The sequence below is a fragment of the Rhinopithecus bieti genome, unplaced genomic scaffold (genome assembly GCF_001698545.2).
Source record: "Rhinopithecus bieti isolate Rb0 unplaced genomic scaffold, ASM169854v2 scaffold_19969, whole genome shotgun sequence".
In the NCBI taxonomy this organism is placed as follows: Eukaryota; Metazoa; Chordata; class Mammalia; order Primates; family Cercopithecidae; genus Rhinopithecus; species Rhinopithecus bieti.
The window spans coordinates 266,826-287,807 of NW_016810434.1; the positions used below are offsets into that span (position 1 = coordinate 266,826).

The 20,982-nt window shown below is 52.4% G+C and overlaps 1 protein-coding gene across 1 annotated transcript in view; it reads left to right on the top strand.

Moving 5' to 3' along the window:
• The first annotated feature begins 2,328 nt into the window (after nt 1-2,328).
• STEAP3 (STEAP3 metalloreductase) overlaps nt 2,329-20,982 on the top strand; it is a 42,523-nt gene continuing 23,869 nt past the window's right edge. The window contains 1 exon segment of the mRNA XM_017891951.1: nt 2,329-3,205. The gene's annotated coding sequence lies outside the window, so the exon portion shown is untranslated.

The window sequence follows — 20,982 nt, forward strand, 5'->3', positions numbered from 1 at the left end:
CAGATCCAAGTGGCCCGGCTCCTGGCAAGGGTTGTCAGAGTACATTGGGGCACGCAGCTTCCCGTGACCCTCTCGTTTTCATGCAGGATTTATTTTGTGAAGTGGATCTGCTCTGTCCCAGCCTATAAATGCTGGATTAATCCAAGAAGCTGAGGGTGAACAACATCCCTCTCCTTCCTAATCAAATAAGAAATAAATCTATATTTTCTTCCTGGATAGTCTCTTCTTAGCCAAACGGCTAGCCTGGTCGTCAAGGAAAAGGGCAATCCCGGGGGGTCTGAACATTGAATATTCAGCAACTCCGGGGGCAGAGACGTCCCTAAGTGCACGAGTGGAGCACCCCTCTGAATCAGCATCACACACCAGCCAGGGGCATACAAAGGAGGAGAGCAGAATGGGCAGGAGCTGTAGGGACACTTCTGAGATACTAAAAGAGGCGAGGAAGGGTGAGGACAGGTGTGCATTCCTGCAAAGGGTATTTACTGAGCACGTACTATGAGCCAGGCGGTGCTCTAGCCGTTAGAGATACAGAACTCACTAAACATAAAAATCCCTCCCCAGCAGGAGCTCACATTTCTATGGGAGAAGAAAGTTACTGAAAAACAGTCCAAAAAACTCTATTTGATAGTGTGTTCAAAGGTAATACAGCCTATGGGGAAAAAAAAAGAAAGAAAGCAGGTACATGAATGAGGAATGGGGGTGATCATAGAGATGATGACCTTTCAGCAAAGACTTGAAGGAGGTAGGGAGGGTCCCTAGGGATACCTAGGGTCCAGGCAAGGGGAACGGCAAGGGTCTGGATCCTGTCAGATCTATCTGAGGCGGGACTGAGTGTGAGCAGAGAGACGGAGACAGAGGAGGAGAGAAGGCCAATCGCACTGGGCCACAGCTATTGCAAGGACTTTACTTTTGCTGGGGGAGGGGGGAGAGTTTTGAGCAGAGGAGAAACGTGATCTGGCAAACATCTTGAAAGCATGGTTCTGACTGCTCTGCCCTTGGCGGAGGACACCAGAGTCTGGCCCATAGAAGGTGCTCAACAAAGCTCAGCACATTGCACTCCTCCCTGGAGTAGGAAAGGGCTCGTCTGCTTTGAGAAATTTGGCCCTCAAGCTTCTGGAAACATCTGACCCTACGCCAGGTGAGACAAGCTCACACTCAAAAGTCCCCCTTAGTCCAGGGGTCAGTGGACAGAACAAACACCAAAGGTCAACGGCGTGGGTGGTGCCCTCTCCGCCAAGGTGTGTGTGCCCAAGTAGGGCATTCACCTCCCTCCCTCTGTGAGAAATTTCAGACCCCTCTTCTTTCCAGCAGGAGTTCATGTTCCTTTTAAGATAATCCTCTGTAGACCTCTGCCAGCCCAGCCTTCAAAATGTCTCCCTTTCTCTCTCTTACTCATGGAGAGCCCCCTCACCAAAAAAAGTCTCCCTCTCTCTTACTCATGCATAGAAAGCCCCACAAAAAGACACTGGTTCCCAGGGATTCTTCCAAAGATGCTGGAAGACCTCTCGGTGTTTGCGTTTCCCAAGCTCAGTTTTTGTCCCTGGGCATTAAAGGAAGGATATTCAGCCATCCCCGTCAGCAGAAGCAGGTCTCGAAAGAACAGCTACTGTGGGGGGAGCATATTGGGGGCACCAGAGAGAGCTAGGAACTGGGTCTTGTCTTTTCAAAGTTTACAACCCACTGCAGGGGCAACTCACCAGCCCCGGCACCCTACGGACAGGAACCTCCATTGGGCACCTGTGTCTCCAGTACTGGGAACACTGTCTGGCACCTGAGGCACGGTAAGTGTTGAATGGATAAAGGACCTGTGAGAATTGCCACAAGAGGTGTTGCCCTGGGGCAAGGTGGGACAGGAAAATTCTTGCAAGAGAAAGGAGAGGCTCTGGCCTTGGGCCCTGGCTGGGCAGAGAGCTGGGAGGTGGGTATTCAGGCAGGAGGAAAGCTGTGTGGAGGGGGAAGCAAACTGCCTGCGGGTGGGTCTCGGTGGGGTTGGGGTGGCGGGAAGGGCCCTCACAGCAGCGCTCCCTCCACAGGGAGACCAGAGCTCTGCCTCTTCCTCCCGACCCTGCCCTTTGGGGTCTAGTTACGGGCCTTCCCTGAGGCCCAGTTCCTGCCTCTGGCCTCTGGAGGCTTATCTCCCCAACAGAGGCTGGCTCCCCAGAAAACAGGATTCTTAGACTTCCTAAAAATAACCTGAAGCTCCTCATCAGAAGCTAATAGAATACGCCCCCCAGGAATACTCTAGAAAGAGTACCGGGGTCTCGAACCCCCACTCAGCCTCCACGAATCTGAGCGGAAAAGCCCGGGTCTCCTCACCTGTAAAGAGAGTAACAGCAGCCGGCAACTGTGACCATAGGTGAGAAAGGGCTTCGGACCAGGGCGCACTCCTCTAGAAAGGCGCCCACAGACGGCCTCACCTTACTTCTGCCCGGCCTCACTGCTGTGCTGTGAAGCCATCTGCACTGGAAGTGCGGAGGGCAGCGAGCAGTGCGCCAGGGGGAGCGGGGCACGGGCAGGGTTTCAGAGCCCAGAAGGCTTAGACAGGGAGGCAGCTCCGGGAGAAAGGTGCCCGCCATCCCACCGGTCTTGGAACCTGAGGACTGCTGGGAAGGGTCAAAAGTCTGCCCTAAGGGTGGACAAGGGACAGAGATGGGCAGGACCACAAAGGCCTTGTTGAGAGGGAAGGGATCCGGACCCAATCTGGCGCCCTGGCCTCTTCCCACCTGCAACCATGGCTGCCACTTGGGCTCCGTTAGAAAATGGATAAGGATTCGAGGTGCTCCTCAGGTTAAGAGAGGGGGGCCTAGAGGTCACCCTGGCCTCGGTGCCCTCCCTGGCCGGGTTAAGGGGCGGTCCCGGAGTTCCGCTCACTTCAGCCGTGTGCGGGGCACTGCAAATCAGGAAGTGTTGGAGCCGGCTGGGGACCTCCCGCCTGGGGCCAGGGGAGGAGGGTGGTTAGACGCCGCCGCCGCTGCCGGGCCTGCAGGACTGGGCGGGGAGCGAGGACCCGGCGGCTCCTGATTGAGGCCCCGGGGGAGGTGGCCGAGCCGGATAAGCTGCGGCGGGCTGGCGGGCGGCCACCTCCCCTGCAGGTCCGGCCCTCCCGGGCGGGTGGGGCGCGCGAGAGGAGGAGCCTCGGGCCGAGCCACTGCCTTCGCCGCGGACCTTCAGCTGCCGCGGTTGCTCCGAGCGGCTGGCCGCAGAGGTGAGTGACCCCTCCCCCGGTCTCCGCGGGGCTGTGTGCTGCGCCGGGTCCCCGAGACGCCCGCCCGGTTGCACCCTGCGCCATCGCCGCACGGACCTCGGGTGCCGCCACACGTCTGGAGGCGACCCCTCTACCCTGGGACCGAGCCACGTGCGCCCGGCGGCAGATAAACCGGGTTCGGGGCCCCCACCCCGCGTGCCTTCCTTCCCTAGGCGCAGAAGCCGCTTGCGCCATGCGAGTTGGGCAGGGCCGGCGGCGACAGTGGCGGGGAGCAGGCTCCGGAGCCCCGGGTGCAGATGTGGGCGCCCCTCCAGGTGACCTCGGCTGAGTCCACAGGTTCCGTGTGCCCCACAGCTGGGGCTCTGACCAGCGGTCCCAAAGGAGGGCTGGTAGCTGTGGGCGGGATCTTCTAGGCTCTTCCTCGCCAGACCTCCCAGTCCCTTCGCAGCCGGGCAGGGCAGGGGCAGGGGCTGGGCAGGGGCGCCCGACCTTGGTCCCCAGGAGGAGGCTGGTCTGACCAGTGCCCGCCTCTGCCCGCAGAGCTCTTGCCTGGCAAAGTTCCCTTTCCTGCCCGGCAAAGTTCCCCCTCCTGCCCACTTCCCCGAAATTTGGGGACAGACTGCCCTGAGAGGTGTGGTTGAAACTTTGGTCACCCTGGGTAAATGAAATGGAGGGTGTGCCCAGATAATATGCCGTGCGGGGACCAGAAAGCCGGATCCGTGGGGAGAAGCAGGAAGGTCCTGCTGGAGCCCTGGCAGAGGGCACGGAGAGGCCTCCCAGGTATCCAGGGCCACCTCAGAGATGAACTCCAGAAGTGGGGGGTTCTGGAAATAGCCCCAGGGAGGTATTTCTGTCCATCAGAGTGCAGCCATAATATAATTAACAGCAGATATTCCCATTTATGTGTGCCAGGCATCTTGCTAAGGGCTTTGTGCATAATATCCCAGTTAATCCTCACAACAGGAAGGCACCATTATCTCTTGTTAAAAATGGGGAAACAGCCTCAGAGAGTCCACATATTTTGCAAGGATACACAGCTAGCAAGTTGCAGAAGTAGGATTTGAACCCAGAGTTATCAGACTTGGAGCCCAGAGGAACCTACCAGTGGGGTGAAACAGGCTGTGTCCTCAAGAGGATTCTGGTAGCCCCAAGAATACAGTGCTGGGAGCCAGAAGGTCCACAAAACCAAAGGGTCTCACCTGGGTGTGTCCCCTCAGTCACCTGCAAGGCTTGTTAAAAATATAGATCCCCAAGTCCCATCCAAAGCTGACTGAATCAGCTAGGAGCACCTGGAGGACCCAGACTGTGTCTTACTTACCTGTGTCCCCAGTGGCCTGCAGAGGGGCTGGCAGGGAGCAGGTGCTTAGCCAATGTCTGATGGGTAAGTGGGCGGAGTGGGGTAGATGGTGTCACTAGTGTCCTGAAGGGGCTTAAATGGAGCAGGTGGCCTCAGCCAGGCAATGTGGCAGCAGGTATGGAACTGACACAGTCTAATGCTGGCCTCAGAGCCAGCAGGGAGCTCAGGCTGGGCCACTTGTCCACCTGGAGGTTGAGCAGCCTGCCCCAGGTTTGCTGAGGTCCCCAGGACCAGGCCAGGTCAAGCTGGGATCACACATGTGCCCTCTCCAGCCTAGAGATGTCAAACAGGTAGATTCCTCTCCCATTCATGTCTCCTATCCTTGGCCCACAGCCCTTCCCTCCTCGGGCTTATCAGAGACCAGGGTGCTGGGCAGGGCTTCACATAGTTAAAAAGTGAAAGTTCTTGAGTGAAGTCCAAAGGCGCACACCTGAGAGCTGGGTGGGTAAAGGTCGCTGGCTGAGAGCTGGGGGGAGAGTCTGGCTTTGGAGTCAGATAGATGAGTCCAAATCTCAGCTCCTTACCCCCTGACATGAAGCCCTCAGCTCTCTGAACCTCTGTTCATTTGCAAAACCTTGCCAAGGACTTCAAACAGGATATCCTCATAAAACAAGGATGCCTATCTGGGGGACTAAGTGTGTGAAGTGCTGAATTTTAGGAGTGCAGTAAATATCAGATCCCTCCTTCTTCACCTCAGGTTTGCGTGTTAACCAGTGAGGGGCCTTCCAGGCTCAGTACTCTTCTAGACCAAACCACTGACTTTCCTAAAGAAGGTAACTGAGGCCCAGAGAGTGGCCTCCAGGTTCCGTACTCTGTGGCAGAGCTGGCCTTGGCTCCAAGCCCCAGGGTTCCCAGCTCTGTCTTAGCTGATGCCTCCCAGACTGGCAGTCTACGCTGCCTGCTGCATTCCCTGTCTAGCTGCAAATGAACAACTGAGCGGGCTAGGGTGAGGTTCAGGCAGGCTGGGGCAGGGGAAGGAAGCAGGTCATTCGGGGAGTCAGGCTCCCTGGTCTTCCAGCTGAGGCTGGATCCGCTCTTTCCTGTCCACCCACGGTGCATAGTGGCCAGGTCTTCCCGAGCTGGGCAGGTTGAGTACTATGAAACTGCTTTCTAGCATCTAGACCAGGGAGGTGCCTCTTGATTTAAAATGAGGATGTTTACCAGTTTAAGTAGTTATTAGAACCTAAGGCCAAGTTGGCGCCTTTCCTCCCTCTAGGGGTTGGAAGGGTGTATGCCTCTTTTTCCGCTCCTACCTCACCCCTGCCAACCCATTCCAATTTGAGAGGCTTTGGAGATCACAGAACTTAGAGAGGAGAGGGGCAGGGGTCAGGGTGAGACTAGGTGGTCTTCAAACATTGGGCTACTGAAGTCCCACTTCCTCCCATCAGTCTCCTGCAGCTGGGTCCACCCACCTGTCCAACACAGCCTCCCACGGGTCCCGGGCCTCTGTGTACTCCAACCATCACATCCTTGGCATGCCACACACCACCACCATCTCGCCTGAAATGCCAGTCCTCATCACTGACATTCAGCCTCCCATGTGCCGGCTCCCGGGCCAAACACTTTACCTACAGGAGCTCATTTGTACCTGGAGACTCTTAGGAGGTCGACAGTGTTATTCTCCCAACCACGTGACTTTTCAAGCACATATGGACCCCAGCTTCTTTTTTTCCACCCCTATCCTGAGAGTCCTAGCCACTAACTAACCGCCACATTCTCCTGTCCAAATTCTGCCTCATCGGTTATTCATTCAGCAAACACCTACTGAGCACTACCTTTGAGCCAGGCACTCTAAGACCAGCTGAGTCCCACTGCTGGCAGGATGAGTGTTGTCATTAATCACCCCACAAACACACATGCCCTCTGCGTACGTGTGAATCTGAGTGAGGAGACACGTGGCGGTGAGGCCCAGGACCTATCGCTCATGTGAATGAGCCAGGATGCAAACCCAGAGACACCCCCTTCCCTCACCCACTGAGCCGGAGGGATCAACCACTGTGCCTGTGGTGAGGGCTGACAGGCGACTGCTCATGGCTGAGAAACTCTTGCGTTGTCATTTCAACCCAAGGGCAGAGTGTGTTCCTCTTCAGGTGTGGCCTGGCCTCATGAGCACTCCTCCGAATGGGTCAGGCGTTGGTTGCTTCAGTGCCATAAGAACGCTGTCATTGGAGAGTTGTTCGATATTCAACTCCTCCCAGTCAGTCTGTCTTCTGCATGCCCACAGTTACCGAGCAGCGCAGGCAACAGGTGAGCACTGATTGTTCCTCAATCAGACAGTGACTTCCTCCATCTCCGCCTTCTGCTTAATGAGAGCCAGGTGGGAGTTCAGCATACATCGCCTGTGTAAGCCTTCTTTTTAAAGGTGTAAAAAAAATACTGCCCCAAGATTATAAAGCCAACTTCGGTGCATGTAAAGAGATTTGGGGTTGGTGAATGGGCCCACTAAGCTTTATTTGGTGGTGTCAGCTGTCTCGGTTCATGTGTAGACAGCAGGGCCCCCAAAGCTGGCATGCTGGGGTCTGCGAGTGAACAAGCTTCCCATTTCTTTTATTTATTTATTTATTTATTTATTTATTTATTTATTATTTATTTATTTATTTTATTTCTATCTTTTTTTGAGACAGACTCTCGCTCTGTTGCCCAGGCTGGAGTACAGTGGTGTCATCTCGGCTCACTGCAAACTCTGCCTCCTGATTTCAAGCAATTCTCCTGCCTCAGCCTCCCGAGCAGCTGGGATTACTGGTGTGCTCCACCACACCCGGCTAATTTTTGTATTATTAGTAGAGACGGGGTTTTGCCAGGTTGGCCAGGCTGGTTTTGAACTCCTGACCTCAGGTGATCTACCTGCCTCGGCCTCCCAAAGTGCTGGGATTGCAGGTGTGAGCCACCATGCCCGGCTGCTTCCCATTTCTATAAGCATCCAGCTGGTGGGGTGGCCAGCAGGCTGTGGGGAGTGGTGCCTGATTTTCCCAGTGGGCTTGAGAGGGTAACAGTATACCCCCAGTCAGGGCGAGCGTCTCTCTGAAGGTGAACTCTGGGTGCACAGCTAGAGGATACAGTGGCTGAGAGCTGGGCCCTCTGGGTGAGGTCTGGCCTGCATATTGCCACAGTGGGCTTGCTGGCATCCAAGGGGGCTTTCTGGGTGACCATCCAGGCCTGCACGAGGGTCAGTAGCACACTGAATGCAGTGGAGTTTGAGAGGACGCACCATCGGCCGTCAAATCGCCCCAACCTGGGTGTGAGGCCAGAGGAGCTGTGGGAAGTGAGGAGCTGTGGGAAGAGAGTGCCAGGCCCTCTGGAGATGACCCTCTGGCCCTTGGAGATGTCTCTGGACTGGCCAGAAAGAAGGTGGTACCGGGAACTGGAAGGGAAGGAAGCAAGACAGTGCTGGGCCCAGCAGCCAGAAATCAGGGTGATGGGTAGATGGAGGGGCGGACATCTGGGAAAGCCCTGCCCTCCTGGTGTTCCCAGATCTGAAGGCTGGAGGTTGGAAAGCTTGCGTCACCCGGGCTGGTGTGAGTTCCAGTGAGGCTGCTGCTTGCCCTCCCGTGACCTTTAACATCTGGTATGGCTGCGTGGGGGGTGCTGAGAGGAGGGGAAGTCCCAAGGTTGAGGGAGCTCAGGGTAGAGCCAAGGTCTCAGTGAGAACCCCAGGGGGCAGCTGTCACAGCTGACCTGGAGTCCTCCAGGAACGTGTACTCTCCAGCTCCTGTACTCTCAAAAGCAACAGAAAGGTTTGCTTTCCTCAGGTGCGGTTTCCTCACAGTGCAGCTTCTCCAAAGAGATCTGGAGACCCCCCAGCAGCTTTGATAGGAAAATAGAGTCCTATCTACCCCACACCAACACACTGAACTAGAGACTCTGGGCCTGGGACTGCCCAGAAACCCACCCACTTAAACTGCCCGGGCGATTCTGGTGTTCACGAACATTTGAAAGCACTGCCTAAGACCCTCTGGCTCAACAGGTATCCACCAGCTTCACCTAAGCAGAGCATGATGTGAGGGACTGTGAGGATGTGCAGGGGTGGAGGGCACATAGGTCCCTCCCTCAGCTGACCATAGAGCACCCAGAGTGGCAGAGGGGCCATGTGCAGTGAGTGGCCACAGCAGAGCAAGGAAAGGTGCACACAAGAGCAGTCCTAAGGAAGACATGTGTTTAGGGGTTTCACATTCACTGTTTAATCGTCAGGACAGAGAGGGAACGCAACCTGCCCAAGGTCACACAGCTAGCACATGGCTGGACCGGAATTCACACACAGCTCTGTCCAGCTAGGTCCACCAACTAACACAGCTGCCTCTCTGAATTCAAAGCAGGGAGAGATTGTCAGGGGTGAGGGTTGGGGGAGATGGTAGGTGTCTTAAGTGCCCAAGGCCTTGGGCTGGCTCTTCAAGGAAGGGGGATTGGGATGGGCCAGGAGGATGTCAAGATTTGAGATGGAAGGAATGCCATTGGCTGTGGTGGGGGGTGGAGTGGGCAGGGTCTGGAAGGAGGGGTAGTGGAAGTCAGTCCCTGCCTACCGGCCTGTGCTGGACTCCGCCGAGATTCAGCAATCTAGCCCTGCGCACAGGAGCTTTCACTCCAGTAGGAGAGAAGAGACCCAGGGAGCCACAGAGAACAATGAGGCCTTGGCTTGGTGTTTGGTGATGATAGAGAAAACCTGCCCAGAACCTGTTTATCAGATGCTCAGGGATCTGATAAACAGGTTCTGCACGCGGGCTTGAGATAAAGATGCCAGGGATACTTAGATGTGCCCTATTCCAAGATCACTGGGTTCCAAACAAGTTGGACAATAGAATACACTTATCCCTAAGAATGGACTTGCACATAATTCACTTCAACAACACAAAAGCTTCCAAACCTCCAGCCTCCTTTGGGCTGCCGATGTGGCCTCCAAGGTCCACTGAAAAGCCGTCCCCAGCCAGCAGAAACATGCCTGTGTCTTCTTCAGCCCCCGTCCATGCTTTGCCCTAGAGACAAGTGCTGTCATCTCTTTGTGGGTCTGTCTGTCTGTCTGTCTTTCTCTCCACTGTGAGCACTGACAAGCAAGTAAAGATGACAATGAAGCCTTTGTGGGCACCAAATGCTGAGAGCATTATCACTAAGCCAGTGGCAACCATGATGACTGCAATAAATTTCCCCCACAGAAATTGATAAATTGCCACTTTCTGCAGCCATTATGTTTGCCTTTGTATCCCGAAGAGTAAACACCTCTCTCCCTTTCTTTCTCTCTCTCATGTGTGTGTGCACACATTAGATGACATTTATTCATTTTATGCATCCTGGGTTCTACTGGTCGTCCCACCTCAGTTCCTGTAGCAAAGAGACTTGAGTCTGAGCCACTAATTATCACCAGTGAGGTTTCCTCCCTGAGCAGGAAGCAGCAGGCCAGAGCTGCGCTCTCTCAGTGCACTCTCCAACCAAGCATCAGTCACCACTCCCGGTCCAGTCCCTGTGGCCAAGAGCTGGCGTGCAGGCTGGAGGAGTCAGCTGGCTGTCTCTCTGGCAGGTCCCTCGTCTCCTGAGAAACCAAAAGTCAGAACCAAAGCCAGGCTGTCCTGCTTGGAGACTGAGCCAGAAAGGTGGCTCACCTCATGATGAGGCTGTCGAGTGACCTGAGAGCCTCAGACCCTCAGACCCTCATGTCAGCCAGATGTCGCACCAGCCTGCTGTTGGTAAATCTGGCTATGATGCACATCCAAGGTGGCATGGGTCCTGTGCAAACCCCTCCCTCCAGCTCCCCAATCCCCTGACCCCTGGCCAGCTGGAGGGTGCCCCTTGAATCTCCAGGAGGAACTTGACACCTCCCAGAGATCTGTACTGCCTTGGAACAGGCTGCAAAAAGTGCAGTATAAAATGGGAAATATGTATCATCTGCACATTTTCATGGCCCCTTTTTGAGGAAAGGAAGTCCAAGTTATTAAGTCAGGAGGCTTTTAAAAGTCAAAGGTTCAAGTATTTATCACACACAGTTGTGTGTGTGTGTGTGTGTGTTTAAGGATGTTAATGTTTATGATGCATTTCTGTGGAATGCAGGCCCATTGGGAATTGTACATTTTTCTTATTGGTAACCATTTCTGCATTGGTTTAGCACGGAACTGCTGCTGCAAGTAATTGAACCGGATTTTTCTAGAATGATTCGAAAATCTAGATGTTTGTAAAAAGCTCTCTAAATTATTCATTCACTTTTATTTTGCAAAGTGGTGTGATGATCAACTCTTTTCCATCAGACCTAACTTGCGCGCATGTGTATTTCTGCGGGATTGGCTCGAGTGTGCTTGAGCTTTCTGTATTCTCTTCTGTAGGAACTTCTCAGCCTTCCTTTTAAAAATATAATAATTTTTTAATGATGTCTAAATAATGATTCCAGGCAGTATTACAAGAAATATAACAGTAAAATGTTTGTAAGATTACATCAGAAAGGGAAAATGCCCACAGAGAAAATAGAAATATATCAATTAGATGTGTATGGCTATAACCAAGCTTTTAAACCATGATTTGAGACTGGCATCCTCCATCCTCTCTCCTCTCAGGTCAGCTGTGGGAGGCTAGGGGTGGGATAGCAAGAGGGACCTGGGATCAGGTGGGGCCTCCTGGACCCCAGGCCCAGTGAGAACCAAGCCTGGGGGTTTGGGGATAGCGGGCAGCTCTGGATTTGCAGAAACAGCCTGAGAATGAGAGGCTGGAAAGTGTGAGTTGGAGCAGCTCATTGAGGAGAGAGAAAACTGAAGAGGAAGAAAGCAGAAGACACCAAAGCCTGGTGCTGACCAGGTGACCAACTGTTACTCACGTCCCAAGCAATGAGCCGCAGGCCCTCGCCACCCCAGAGGCAGCTCGAATGCAGGGACGGGACCGGCCCAGGACACAGTGGAACTAGGGCAGGCAAGAGCCAACTCGGGGCCCGGAGGAGGTCCTTTAACCTGTCCGGGCCTCAGTTTTCTCTTCTGCAAAGTAGAAGGAATGATAGCCTTCCGCAGGTCAAACCTTGTGCACACATCCTCAGGCGCGATCCCCGACTTTGCCTCGCTGGCACTTCTCTGCATTTGACTCCTGGTTATTGCAGCTGTGTCCATGCCAGCATTTGTTAGGTGCTGGGATGTGCCTGCCCAGCTCCTCTCTGTTGGGGAAGATGGAATTCACGCTATAGGGGAAGCCCGGAGTTGCTACATGGGGCAGTCACAGGGTGGGGAACTTCCCTGAAAACTTCTTATTTGCATAAAATATGCCCTGCTTTTGACTTACATTGCAAATTTCAGATCCATAAAATGGGAAAGACTTTGCAGAAGCTGTTATTCACTTCACCTGACTGGGAGATGTAGATTTTTCATATCCAAGGGTGTTAGTTTTAATACTAACATTATTAGCATGTGGGGAGGGGTGATCGAGATGACAGGGAGTAGGTCCCCCCCACCACCTACCCCTGGGACTTGTAAGGGAAAGTACATACCACTGTATGTTAGTTGCAACCTGTTACCTGTGCTGCAGAGCCAAGAGGTGGGGAACTTAATTCTGCCTTGTAGAGGCACTGGGCCTTCCTGTTGAATTTAGCTAGCTGGGGGAAAGGCACTTCCCAGGGAAAAAGATTAAGCCTATAACCTAAGCAGAAAGAAAGCAAGAGCTCTGGGTGGGAAGTGGCCAGAGGCACAGACCAGGCAGACACAGGTTTGGAAGGGCCAAGGAGACAGCACATCTACCAATGGCAGTAGCTGGGCCTCACCTGCCCTGACACCCCCACCTAATGGAGACTGGGCAGACCCCTCCAAATGGTTGCTATGCCCTGGCCCAGAAGCCTCCAAAAACCCTGAAGCCATTGACTCAGCATTCCTGAAGGCTCCTTCCATGAGTACCCCCATACCAGGCTGCACCTCAGTGCACCTTAGATCTGGTGTTTGATTTTCACTCTGACCAGAGTTGCAGCAGTCTCTTTGCTAATATTTATTTCCAGTGTTTAAATTCATCTGTGCATAAGTCCTCAGTGTTACTAAGTTTATCAAATAGCAAAATGCTTGACTAGGTCTAACGATGTCACCAAGCTGCAGAAGGGATTAGAAACTCATAGTATTATTATTTCATCACCACTGAGTATGAGAGAGCCCCAGCTAGGTTCTGGGGAGAGCAGCTATGACTCACAAATACTCCCCTCAGAATCTAGTCTTAAATCATTCAAACCACAGAAATGTATTGAGCACTTACTGTGTGCCAGGCCCCAGTAGGTGCTAGAGACACATAAATGAGTTTTTTATTGGCCCCCATCCAATGAGGTGACAGACAAGAGAACCAGTGTGTGCAGCCAATGGTAATGTGACAAAAAGTGCAGAGTTAGTTCCAGAGCGTGAAGTCCTCCCTGTCCTAGACCCAGGTGGAAGCCAGGAGCTGCTCCCCAGGCTGCCTGGACCAGCCTTTTGAGCTCTTAGGACTCTGGCAAACGTCAAAGCTGTTGCAAAAGTCAGAGCTCTTGCAAAAGTTGGTGCTGGCCCATGGCAGGTGGTTGAGAAGTGGCTGCATGACTCTCCCCATGCAGAGCAGTTAGAGGGTGGAGGCCGACTTCCAGTATCCCTGGGAATCCAAAGTAAGAGGCCACTGAGGGGCAGGGGAGGGCCCCTCAGAGGCTTCCAGAAAAAGGCAGTGCAGCAGCTGGACAAACCAAAAGAAGGCACACATCCCTAAGCCCAAAAAGCAGTTGATGTGAGGCAGGCCGAGCTCCGTGGCAGACACCCTGAGCTGCCTCTGTGTGTCTTGGCTAACTCTGCTCTTTCCTTACTCCCATGGCTTGCCCTGCCCAGGAGCAGGGCTGAGGCCCATCCCTGATTCAGTAAATCCTATGCCATAACAAGGGGAAGGGTGGGGGCAGCCACAGCCCACAAGACCCACCAGTCCCAGGGTTTGTGCAGCTCCAGGTCTCCCTGGAAAGCAAGAAACCACCCAGCTCCAGACGCTGAGGCTGCAGATTCAGCTGCCACTGCCTGATGGCCTCCAACCTGGCTGGATTAACTGGCCCATAGGGAGCTGGCTGCCCCCACAATCCAGCTCCCTGGCCTCCCTGGGCAAAGTAAAGCCCTCCTCCCTGGCTCCATAGCGCCCAGTCATCCCCTCATTCCAGCACTTTACTCCTTCCTGCATTGTGTAGCTGGCCTTTCTCCCAAGAGCTTTAAGAGGGCAGGTCATCTTTGGCTACCTGCATGGCCCTGGCACCTTGCTCCATGCTGGGTACACAGCAGGTACTCTGGGAATAATGAATAAGAGAATTTCTCAGAGGAGGTTTGGTAGGATGGACCATTGCATAAAACTGCACAGGCTGTGCAGAGGGCGCTCTCCACAGCGATTACTATGTAAATAGCACCTCCTAAAGTTGTACAGCATAGGGACCGTGGTGCTTGAGCATGCCCCACCCCCTCTGCTGCTTCAAGCCCCTGGCCTTGGTGCTGACAGTTGGGCTTTCCTCTTCCCCTTCCCAACCAGCACTGACCATCATCCTTCCCATACGCTGGCAGTGGGTAGTAATGAACTGTCCCAGTGAGCAGTTCTCCCAGGCTGGGCTGTCAAAGCACGGTAGTGAGAGATTCCTGGTTGGCACGCAGGCCATCTGGATTCTTGGTCAGCCAGGAAACTCTGTCCTTTGGGAATATCCTCCCAGTCAAGATGTTAGGGGGCTCCCAGATTCCCAAGATCTTTATGGTCCCCTAGAACTGCTCCTCTCCCCAGCCTGCAGTGGGCCTGATGACCCACATGTAGCCAGGGAGTGGTCCCCATGGGATTTGTTTCATTGACTCAGCTAACAATGCCACGATGACGCTGATCACCTTCTTCTCACCTGAGAGACCCAGCTCTGGGCAGCCAAGGGGTGTGTAGGGACAGGGCATATACATGTGACCCTCAAGACCTAGAGGAGCTCAGAGAGAGCATGAATACTCGAAGTCCCTATGAGCAGGGAGGACTTTCTGGACCAAGTGGGCTGGGAGCTGGGCCAACTGTAAAGACCCAGGGAAAAAAAAGTTAAAACTGAGTTGCTCTTGCATGCAAGTGAGTGGTTAGTTCTTTCACCCCTTCCACAGACCTTTCCTGAGCACCTACGCAGTGTTTTTCAAAGTGTGGTCCCCACCCCAGCAGCACCAGCAATTCTGGATGTGGAGCCCAGCAATATGTTTTCATCAGTCCTCCAGGTGACCCTGATGCAGCTCAAGTTTGACCTGATGTGTCCTAAGTGCTGGGGTTTGCAAAAGTGAATTTTACTTAGTTCTCACCTTGAGGAGCTTGGAGTTGGGGAGAAGATAGACAGGAAAGAAAACAGTACTGTCCAGTGAGATGGATTGCTCTGGAGGGCCATGGAGGCAGAGGAGCAGTTGGTGTGGGCTTGATACTTGCAAGGGTAAGTGGCCTGGAGACCCCAGTGGCATAACTGTCCCTGGCAGGGAGCCAAATGTTAGGACCAGCATCCCCTAGAGGGCTCAAGGAGCCCAGTGCCCCAGTTCCCAACCACCAGGGCTGTAGCCCTGAGCAGCAGGCCCTCCTACTCTTCCTTCCACCCCAGATCTCCTGCTCTGCTCTTCCCCCATCTTCTTCCCACTCCCGAGTCCCAAATAGCAGCAGGTCTTTTCCTCCAATTGTCTTGAAGAGAAATGGGTATGTCTCTCCAGGCCATTATCTTAGAGCACATTTTTAGAAAATTTTAAAGTAAATTTTTCCATTAGGCAGAGAACACCGTGTATTGATTTGGGTGCATCTATTTCTGCTTTACCCAGACAAGAAGATTTACAAAATATCCTAGAGAGGAATAAAATAAAAAATGAGCAAATTAAAAGGCCCAGAGCATAGCAGATTATTTGTCTCATATAATCCTTCCTACACCTCATTAAAGTGAGGAACATCACCCCATAGTGCAGATGAGGAAATGGGGCTCAGGAAGGTGAAGTGACTTGGCCGGGCCACCAGCTAGCAAGTGGTCGGGTGGGATATGAAAATCCATCCCTCTGCTGGGCCCTTGCTGGCTGACCTTGCAGTTTACTAAGGTGACTGATCTGGAATAAATCCAGAGTGTTCTAACGTTTTCCTGAGCCCATGTCCTGTTGGCTGCATGGTGGGACCCATGTCCCATTGACTGCATTGTGGGGAGTGGCCTGGCCTGGCTAGGGGAGCTCTCAGTGACAAATTGTGGCTTCAGCTGTGTTATTTAGAGAGTCCCAGGGGCTGAAATGATCCTGGTTAGGGAAGGGATGACTTTAGGAGGAAGAGGGACCTAATGCCCCACTTAGAAGATTTGCAGCTGTGTGCATGTTTCCACCTGCACATCCTTCTATAAACACTCAGCCATGTGGGTGAGTAGCAGATGTCACCTCCCCCACACCCCCTGGAACACATCTGCCCTGTTTGCTGACCCAGGAGCTGGTGGGGTAGACCTCAGACCCCGGCACTTGGCACACATACATCATCCCCTGGGCCCTGGAATGGCTCTCTGCTTGCATGGATGGCAGAGAAGTAGCTGTGTGAGCAAAGGTCAAGAGGACAGTTTAGCCCAAGGCACCATTTTTACAACAACAACAGGTAATGGTACTGATTATATAAGCCTCACTTGTCCAGAGGTCATGGGGCTTAGGAACCTCAATTATGTGGAAAACAAACAGGAAATAACTTCAGAAGGTTGCAGAGTCACTGTGTTAGTGTGGTCTTTGTGTTGCTATAAAGGAATACCTGAGGCTGGGGAATTTGTAAAGAGAAAAGGCTTTTTTAGTCCATGACTCTGATGGCTGGAAAGTTCAAGATGAGGCATCTGCATCTGGGGAGGGCCTCAGGCTGCTTCCACTCATGGTGGAGGCCAAAGAAAGGCAAACATTTGAATGCTCTGGATTTATTCCGGATCAGTCACCTTAGTAAACTGCAAGGTCAGCCAGCAAGGGCCCAGCAGAGGGGTGGATTCGTATCCCACCTGACCACTTGCTAGCTGGTGGCCTGGGCAAGTCACTTCACCTTCCTGAGCCCCATTTCCTCATCTGCACCCTGTGTGCAGAGGTCACCTGGGGACAGAGGAAGCAAGAGAGAGAGGGGGGGAGGGAGGTATCAGGCTCTTTATAACAAGCTGCTTTCAAGGAAACTAATACAGTGAGAACTAACAGGGAACTTACTTGCCCCTCTGCCTGCCCCAAAGCCAGGGAGGGAATCCACCCCCATGACCCAAACACCTTTTATTAGGCGCACTTCCAGTATTGGAGATCAGATTTCAACATGAGGTTTTGGGGCGACAAACCTCCAAACCACAGCAGCCACCAACATTGGTGTTACAAAATCCATCCAATGATTTAGGCTCATGGAGCGTGCTTAAGCTCTCATCCAAAACATGTTTACTCTTGGTTTACACACACTAGTAGCAGTCTGCCGTATCTCAATTTCCTTTTTTATTTTAAGTAACAACTTTTTAAATAACTTTTTTGAGCTATACCTCACATTACCATGCAACTCACCCATTCAAAGTATACAATTCAATGGTTTTTAGTGTATTCAGAGTTGTGTAATCATCACTATAATCAACTGTGGAATATTGCCATCACCCCAAAAAGAAACTGTGTACCTGTGAGCGGTCACGCCCCATTTTCTCCAGATCCCCCATTCTGGCAACCACTCATCTACTTTCTGTCTCTATTGATTTGCTTATTCTAGACATTTATATAAATGAAATTATGTAATGTCTGGCCTTTTGTAACTGGCTTCTTTCACTTAGAGTAATGCTTTCAAGGTTCATCCCTGTTGGAGCATGGACGGGTACTTAGTTTTTCTTTATGGCTGAATATTATTCCACTGGATGGATAGGCCACATTTTGTTTAACCATTCCTCAGTTGATGGACGTTTGAACTGTTTCCACTTTTTGGGTATTATGAATAATGGGTGAAAATGTTTTTGTGTGGATATACGTTTTTCCTTCTCTTGGATATATAGAGTAGTAGAGTTGCTGGGTCATACAGAAGCTCTGTTTAACGTTGTGAACAATTCCCAGGCTGTTCTCCACGGCAGCTGCACCATTTCACAATGCCAGCAGCAGTGTAGGAGGGTTCTGATTTCTCCACATCCTCCCTGTCTTTTAAAAAAATCTATCATTGTAGCCATCCTAGTGGGTGTGAAGTGGTATCTCATTGTGGTTTTCATTTGCATTTCCCTGAGGGCTAATGATGCTGAACATCTTTTCTTTTCATGTGCATTTGTATATCTTTTTTGGAGAAGTGTCTTTTCCAGTCTTTTGCCCACTTTATGTAGGTTCTTTTTAATACCGAGGTGTAAGAGTTCTTCAGATATTTAGAAATAGGTCCCCTTATCAGATATATGATTCGTCAAACTTTTCTCCATTCCAAGTTGGCTTTTCTCTTTCTTGATGTTGTACTCTTTCGATTTCCTCAGCAGTGAATTAGCAGGACCTGGGGGGCTTTAAGAGGCGAGCAGGTGGACAGACAGCGCCCATAAAGGCCTGAGGATGAGAGAACAGGCAGAGCTTATACAAATGCTCTGTGAAAACTGAAGATGAACCCCAGGCAGGTTGGGGTGATCCCTGGGGTGCTGGATGAGGATCTGATTTTGTACTACGTTTTGGAAGGATTTCTGCCCCCAGAGGCTACATAGGCTCCAGTGGTGTGTGCAGTCAGGCAGAGAGATGCACAGAACCTCTACAGTGTGCTGGGCATGGTGCGGGGTTCTGGGTGCGTGTGGAACAAAACACAGCGATCTTGCTCTCCCAAAGCTCAGGGAAGTGGGGGCAGGGGGTGGACAAAGAGCACGTGGAAAGAAAGACCACAGGGGAAGAACTCCCAGAAACATCCCAGCCACAGAGCAATGCCCCAGGTGTATATGGCCCTTGGCTACTTCATGCCCTTGAGGGAAAATCGGTATTTTCATTTTACACATGAAGAAACAGGTTAGAGAAAGGACTGACATGTCCAGTACCTCCCAGTGAGAAGATACTCAGGGTAGACCCCAGACCCAGTTCCTTCCTCTTTCCCTCTCTACACGTTTTCAGTCTGGAAAAGAGTTCTGTGCAAGAATTTGTTTGTTTGTTTTGGTTTGTTTGTTTGGTTTTTGTTTGAGACGGAGTCTCACTCTGTCGCCCAGCCTGGAGTGCAGTGGCGAGATCTTGGCTCACTGCAACCTCCGCCTCCCAGGTTCAAGCGATTCTCCTGCTTCAGCCTCCGGAGTAGCTAGGATTACAGACACACGCCACCACACCCGGGTAATTTTTGTACTTTTAGTAGAGATGGAGTATCACCATGTTGGCCAGGCTGTATGCAAGAACTGATGTTTTCACCTGTGGCTTGCTGAGCCCTGGTGCTGGTTGTGGGCACATACTTGTTCACCCAGGGACACGCACTGCTGATGTGTGCCTGCACTCTGGGCCATCCTGGGCCCCCTTTGCTCAATGCAGGCCCCTCTTTCTGAAGTGCTTTTCTTGGGCTCACTCTCAATTCGTCAAGGCTCAGCTCAAGCCCACCTCCTGCAGGAATCCTCCCAGTCCCCGCTGTCTGAAGTCAGTGCCCTTGTCAGGAGACCTTGAACACTTTAGTCCACTGCCTGGCCCTCCCAGGGGGCAAAGGTCTCCAGGGTGTGTGTGGACTTCCTCGGGGCTTGTTAAGGCTCACTCCCTGAGAGCAGGGAGGACATACAGAGCCTCCCTTGCACCTACATTTGTTTACATATGATTTATACCACATACAACGTTATAGGGCACTGCTGCATAAGTGTACATATTCAGTGTATTTTACTTATAAAGAAATAGAGCAGTAATAGGAATACATGCCCCCAAATGTAATTTTACTGACCAGATAAAAAAACATTTTTTTAATTGAAAATTAAGTAGCCAGGCTGGGCACGGTGGCTCAAGCCTGTAATCCCAGCACTTTGGGAGGCCGAGACGGGCGGATCACGAGGTCAGGAGATCGAGACCATCCTGGCTAACATGGTGAAACCCAGTCTCTACTAAAAAATGCAAAAAAAAAAAAAAAAACTAGCCAGGTGAGGTGGCGGGCGCCTGTAGTCCCAGCTACTCGGGAGGCTGAGGCAGGAGAATGGCGTAAACCCGGGAGGCGGGGTTTGCAGTGAGCCGAGATCCGGCCACTGCACTCCAGCCTGGGAGACAGAGCAAGACTCCGTCTCAAAAAAAAAGAAAAAGAAAAAGAAAATTAAGTAGCCGGACGTGGTAGCATGCGCCTGTAGTCCCAGCTACTCAGAAGTCTGAGACAGGAGAATTGCTTGAACCTGGGAGGCAGAGGTTGCAGTGAGTCGAGATCGCGCCACTGCACTCCAGCCTGGCGACAGAGCGAGACTCCGTCTCAATAAATAAATAAATAAACAAACAATAATTTTTTTAAAAAATTGAAGATAACTGTGGGCTGCTTGAGGACAAGAACTGGGTTATTTTCTCTTTCCTCGCTCAGTCAGTCCCTACATGGGAGGTGTGGGAGACACCCCGTTCTTGGCCTGCAGGCTGCCCCTCCTCCATTTAGCTGCAGGGTACCACAGCCAGCCTCTGATTGCCGGTGGCCCCAGCCCCTCCATCAACACCGACCTCACAGCAAACCCTCCGTGGCCACAGCCTGCCCCGGCCGCTCACGTCGGAAAGGTGATCAGTGTCCATGAAGAAAAGGCCAGGGGACTGTGGATGTCATACCGCTAACCATTAGTGACCTGCACAAGAGCAGACAGGAGCTGGCAGGCAGGCCCATGGGCCAGGCATGGCTCCCAGCCATAAATACAGGCTGTAGTTCTGCCGGGAAGAGGGAGGGGACAGACAAGCCTGGGCAGAGACCCAGAGGGGACCGGGACACCTGAGCCTCCATGCAGTTCTGTCCACAGCTTGGGAGGAGAGGTGGGCAGGTCTGCATGCAGGAGATGGGCTTCGGCCCACAGAGCTGCAATCTGATCCCGTCTGCTCCCTCTCCAGTTCTATAAATAGAACCCCCAGGGAACCAGGGCCCAGACAGGATTAGTCACACCCTCACCTCAGGCCGCAGGGACAGGCCTCTCGGACTTCCAGGACATGTACCACCTGTCCTGCCCCCAACCCACGCCAGCCTTCAGCAGGAGGGTTCATGCTGAGCATCAGGAGGGGGCAGAAGAATTGAATGTGGCCACTGTCCATGAAGAAGTTAGAGAAGAGTACACACAGCACACATGCACACAAGAATAGGACACGTACACACACACACACACACACACAAGATTAGGAAACACAGGTGCACATACAACCAATCAGAAAAGAGCTCTGAGCTTTTACACATATTAACTCATTTCATCTTCAAACAGCCTTTAGAGAGGTATAATTAGCATTCCCGTTTTAAAAGTGAGGGAACTAAGGCACAGAGAAGCTATGTAACTTGCCCAAAGGCACCAAGCTACTGAAGGACGTTTGAGGCCATGATTTCTCCCCAGGCCTTTAACCACCTGCCTGACTCC